Here is a 6,325-nt window from a genome sequence, read left to right as displayed (position 1 = left end):
GCTTCCGCCGGAAATTGTTCTTAGCTTGTGAGATGGCTGTAGAAAATCTGACTAAGGCTCAGAAGAAAATGAAGAGTTGGTATGACCGGCGGGCTGAGCCGAGAGTGTTCAGTCCTGGAGATCAGGTTCTGGCGCTGTTGCCGATAGCCGGTTCTCCCTTTCTTGCTAGATACTCAGGTCCCTATACGGTAGTTCGGCAGGTTTCAGACCTGAATTATCTAGTTTCAACTCCTGACCGTAGGCGTAATACGCAACTCTGTCACATTAATCTTTTGAAACCCTATTACAGTAGGTCTTCGGTTTCTGGGGCAGCCGAGACTGGTGATCAGGTTAAGTCAGTTGCTTTGGCTACAGTTGCTGGGATATCTAGCGTCTCTCCCCACATGGTGGCAGCGTGTGGTGATGAGGATGTGGTTAGCCCAGACGACTGTGTGCTCCAGCCTCGGTTGAAGAACTCAGAGAAGTTGTCTGATTTGGACACGATACTTGGGCATTTGTCCAAGGAGAGGGCATTAGCAGTTGAGTCGTTGATTTTTAACTTTCCTGCTTTATTTTCAGACACACCGTCGTGTACTCATTTGATCAAGCACGACATCGATGTGGGTGATTCTGAGCCGATAAGGCAGAGGTTCTATCGGGTGTCACTCGAGAAACAGCAGCACCTAGAGCAGAGATGGGGACTCGAGTTTGAGACTCGGACTCGAGTGCGACTTAAGTCGCACACACAGTGACTTCAGACTCGACTTGAGACTCGTCCTCGAAAGACTTCAGACTCGACTCGGACTCGAGCTGCGGGACTCGTGAACAATGTTTATTTTTAGGAAACGTCTGATGAGCACGCTGTTATTCCCCTCCCTCTGACCCGTTACCTAAAACCTGCCTACATAACACGTACTACGTGCGCGCGCGCGGCCACACATGAGAGGACAACAAACAAACATGTCGACTGCACCGGCCGTTGCTGTGCCATTCATCGTCAGCTTTGGGTTTAAAAACTTCAAACAAGACGGGCCAAACAAAAGAAGCGCTCAATGCAAAATATGGGGTATCTGCGCGCGTGCACCTCATGGTGTTCCAGAGCGCGAGAGGTGGGTGTACGAGAGAGAGAGAGAGAGAGACGTGCGAGAGGTAGTGCTGCGCGAATGCGCTACGGCGCTCTGCAATCAAATACGATTTTAAATAGGCTTAGTAAAAATAAAAAAATAAATCGAAAATCAATGTGTGGCGGGCCGCCACAAATATATGAACCATGTATTTCACATCATTTGGTTGCAATAGTGTTTTGCATTTAGCTACTGTGATGTTTTGCACTATGTCAATTTTAGTGCTGTGAGGTAGGCTATAACATTTTCTATATTTGGTCTAATGGCTCCACAGAGCCAGCACAATAGGAGCCAAGGCCTTTCATTATAATTCAGCAACAGACATGAGAGTCCTTTTTCTTCAGAACCTCAATTTTTACAGATACAGATATTAACTTAAAAGTAAAGTATTCTTGGTGTTTTTGTCATGTTGAAATAGCCTGTTTACACTGATTATATACCTAAATCAAAGCTGATATTGTATGCTATTAGATAAAGGAGTCATAATAACATATTACATGCTTTGAATTCCTTAATAGCTATGCAGTGTTCTAAGCAGCCTGGATGGGTCGCTGTACGTGATGCAACACTTATTATAACCACAAGAGACTTGAGACTTGACTTGGACTTTAGCTCAAAGACTTGAGACTTGACTTGGACTTTAGCTCAAAGACTTGAGACTTGACTTGGACTCTAGCTCAAAGACTTGAGACTTGACTTGGACTCTAGCTCAGAGACTTGTGAGCATCTCTGACCTAGAGGCAGAGGTGAAGTATCTTCTGAATAATGGTTTGGCAGAACCCTCTTATTCTAGTTGGGCTTCGCCTTGCATTCTAGTTAGTAAACCTGACGGGACGTATAGATTTTGTACCGATTATCGGAAGTTAAATAACATCACAAAGCCAGATTCTTTTCCGCTCCCAAGGGTTGAAGACTGTGTTGACAGGGTAGGTTCGGCCAGGTTTGTAAGTAAGTTTGATTTACTTAAAGGCTACTATCAGGTTCCTTTGACACCTCGGGCTCAGGAGGTTTCAGCCTTCATAACGCCGTCTGGCCTGTATTCGTACTCTGTGATGAGCTTTGGGTTACGAAATGCGCCCGCCACATTTACAGGGCTGTGCTGTTTATTTGGACGATGTGGTTGTGTATAGTGACGGGTGGTCTGAACATCTTGAGCGTATCCAGGCTCTTTTTAAACGGTTAGTTGAAGCTCGCCTCACTGTAAACCTCGCTAAATGCGAGTTTGCCCAGGCGACAGTTGTTTATTTGGGGAAGGTGGTGGGGGAGGGCCAGGTGAGGCCTGTGCACGCTAAGGTGGTGGCTACCAAACCTGAGCTCCGACGCTTTTTAGGAATGGTGGGGTATTATCGTGGGTTTTGTGCTAACTTTTCCACTGTTGTCGCCCCATTGACTGACCTTTTGAAGGGCCGTATTAAATTTGATTGGACTGCGATTTGTCAGGCCGCATTTGATAATGTGAAGTTGTTGTTAACATCTGCTCCTGTGTTAAGGGCTCCCCGCATGGACCAGTCATTCCAGATGCAGGTCGACGCTAGCCACGTGGGTGCTGGGGCCGTACTCCTGCAGGGAGATGAGCAAGGGGTAGACCGGCCAGTGTGTTTCTTTTCAAAAAAGTTTAACCGTCACCAGTTAAATTACTCGACCATCGAAAAAGAAACACTGGCTTTAATATGGGGATTACAACACTTTGATGTTTATTTAAGTGGGGGTGCTGTTCCGGTTACCATTTATTCTGATCACAACCCATTAACGTTCTTATATTCTCTAAAGAGCCCAAGTCAGCGCCTTATGCGCTTGGTGTTATTTTTACAACCGTATAGCTTACTGATCCGGCACATTCGAGGTGTGGACAACGTCATGGCTGACGCCTTGTCCCGTGCCCCGTGTGAGCCGGAGTGAGTCAGTGTCTTGTCCTGGCTGTCTCTCTCTCTTGTATCTCTTTCTCTGCCTAGTCTCCTTAAATTTGGCTTTCCAGGTACCGGGACTTGCTGGAGCCTTGGGTTTGAGGGAGGGATTGAGTGGAGGGGTGGGGGGCCTATTGGACTCAAGTGACCATTTTGCATCTGCTTTGCCGGCTTGGGAGGAGTGTCCAAGCCATAACCCCTAGACAAAGTTGAGTATTTTTTTTTGTTTATATCTGATGTTTATTCTTATATGGGGAAAGAAAAGGAGTGTGTAATTTTTCCAGAGTCTCTCTTTGAGAGGCCTCTGTCGTAAGGAGGGGGGTGTCACGGCCTTGCCTGGCTCCTCCTCCTGGCTGTGTCTGTCTCCTACAGGTGAGCTGGGCACAGGTGTTTGGAGTTTGTGCTAATCAGTTCCTGGTCTGGGCCTTTAAAGATGCTTCAGATGAGACCGGGAGGAGAACCAGCCTCCGTTGCATTTCTCCCGCACCGTTTATGATTTTGTTTTGTTTATTTATTTCCGATTGCTTATATTTTTATTTCTTTTTCAAAGCCAACTTCAGTACTGGCTGAGCAAAGTTTATTCTGTTAACATTCTATTAATTTAATAAATATACTATATTCCGTGTGTGTGGCCTTTCCCTACTCTGTAGCTTGCTTTGAGCCAGGCTCGTAACAGGTGTAACAGTGGTCCAGTATATTACTGTCTCTGGTGGGACATGTAACGTACTGTCTGTATTTTGGTAGTTCACGGGAAAGATTTGCTTTGTTAAAATCCCCAATAATTATTAGAAGAGAGTCCGGGTGCCTTTGTTCCGTTTCAGATATTTGTTCAGCCAGCTGTTGTAGCGCCGCGCTCACACACGCATCTGGAGGGATGTAAACATTCACGAGAATGAAAGAGGAAAACTCCCGAGGCGAGTAGATAGGTTTGCAATTAATGAAATGGGTCTCTAAGTTAGGAGAGCATATCTTGTTCAGTGTTGTTATATCTGAACACCAATTTTCGTTAATGTAGAAACACAATCCACCACCGCTCGTCTTCCCCGTTAGCTCCGCGATGCGATCCGCTCGGAACAGCTGGAAGCCCGGCAGATGTATTGCGTTGTCCGGTATGGCTTCACTCAGCCAGGTTTCAGTGAAGCACAGAGCAGCAGAGTTAGAAAAATCCTTGTTAATCCTTGTGAGGAGAAGTAGTCATCAAGGTCATCTGGTCACCTTGAAAACAAATATAACTTATCAATAAATGTATAAATGCGTTAATCATTTAAATAACGTATTATATGTAAGGGATAATCCAGCTATGCATTAAATTATTGTAATGCACGACAGAGGCAAAGAGGCCAATTTTAATGCACAACATTTTCCCAGTTTAATGACCCAGTTTTCCTCGTGTGTCTGATTAGTTTACCTCATAATCTCCTGTGTATTTATACTCCTTGTTCTGTTCAGTTCTTTGTCTTGTCACGTAAATGCTTTCTGTTTTTAACTCCCTGAATTTTGTAAAATGAGTTCTTAAATTAAAGACTTACAAGTGATATTTTGTGCGCTTCTATTGTGCAGCCACTCGTGTCAACTGGGAGGGTTAAAATGACAGTTACTTTTGTCAGCTACAGTGGTGGACGGTAACAAAATCTTCACTTCCTTATGGTCTTACCTCTGTCCCATGACAGTTTCACAGCATCCCTCCACCACCTTTTAACCTCACTCTTGGCTGGTTTTCTATCCCAGTCAAAAAGAAGGAGTACTCTGGGTTCGGGCCAAATTCCGAGCTTCGAGCCCTCTTCCGGACAGCACGCCAAATACGCATAAATTACTACATCTGATTTCATGTACGTAGGGCTGGGCGGTGTATCGAGTTTGTACAATATATCGATATTTTTTATCCCCACGATATGGAATTAGGCAATAGCGTTTATATTATAAACAGTAGTTTGTTACGAGCACATCTGAAAAATAGCGGAGGACGCAGTGTGAACTCCTGCAGTGAAAGTACATGGTAGCCTACAATTTGTCCTAAACATGACACAAGCTTATATTAAGCGCTTTAAAATAACTGGTAAGATATAGTTAACAAGTTTAAAGCAGCTTGCCCTGTCAGATGCTCTGACAGAAACTGTTGCTGACTGACAGATAAATAATGTTACTTGCGCTGTTTATGCGTTTGAGACGTGGTGCTTTCCTCAGTGCTTAACTTACATTTCACAGGTATATTCTCCATCTGTAAATGTTAGAAAATCAAACAAATATGTCCATTTCACTGTCAGGAGAGGACGAGCTTCTGCAAGTGAATCTCCGCTAAAATTCAAGCTTCCGTTAATGAGCGTCGCCGCGCGCATGCACGCCAAACAGAAGAGCACAATAGAATAGTAGCGCAATAATTCTGACTAAAATATACATAGGCTATTGCTAAAATATTTGTTGTTGGAGACAATAAATGTGCCATATATGGAATTTTAAACCTACAAGTATATTTTTATGAAAGTGACCATTATAATGGGGTAGCCTAATCAAATGCAGGCTAATATAATTGGTTTGTGCTTTTGTTTTTATTTTCATTTTTAGTTTAGCCTTTAGTCATTTTAAAAACAAAAGAATTATATTTGTTTTTAGTTTGTAATGTTACAATGTAATGTGTTTCCATATCCTTCAATATCAACATTGTTTGGATATCATTGAGCAGGATGTAAAAAATTTTTTTTTTAAGTAAATAAATCACATCGCCATTTAATAACATATAGAGGTTCTTCCTCTAACACATCATATTTGCATATAAACGGTGTAAGACTGGAAGAACTGGTTGATGGACTCAACCTCACCACAGGTCTATAAGACAAAGGACCTTGTTTGCACATTAACATTTGAACATCTCACACACACACACCCCGCACCCCCCTTCCTCTGAGCACCTTATCTACATTTTCTCTCTCTCTCAGTCAGTAACACTAAAAACTCACACAAGAATATAAATGGTTTAAATGCGAATGTGATTATCTTTAAGGATTGTTTAGTATTTTAAAGGTCTCAGGGTGACTGGAACATAATTTCTCATTCCCAAAGAAGTAAAACAAAATGTAATAAGGTTTTTAAGAGTTTAGGAATAACTGGCACACAAAGGAATGTGGTCTCTAGGCACTCCCAAACGTGTAAATTCATGAATGCTAATTTCCACTATTCTTAGCAGATGGTCAACTTCTACCCCCAGTAATGGTGGGGGAATACAGTAAATTTTCACTAAACTCAAGTTTTACATATCAAATAAGGTCTGGCTATATAAGGAAAATGCAACGAGAGCTCAGGGCTTTCCTCTTTGTTCTAGAA

The sequence above is a fragment of the Siphateles boraxobius genome, unplaced genomic scaffold (assembly GCF_051911475.1).
Source record: "Siphateles boraxobius isolate OS27281-9 unplaced genomic scaffold, OSU_SipBor_1 24, whole genome shotgun sequence".
Taxonomy (NCBI): domain Eukaryota; kingdom Metazoa; phylum Chordata; class Actinopteri; order Cypriniformes; family Leuciscidae; genus Siphateles; species Siphateles boraxobius.
This window is presented reverse-complemented; position numbering follows the sequence as displayed.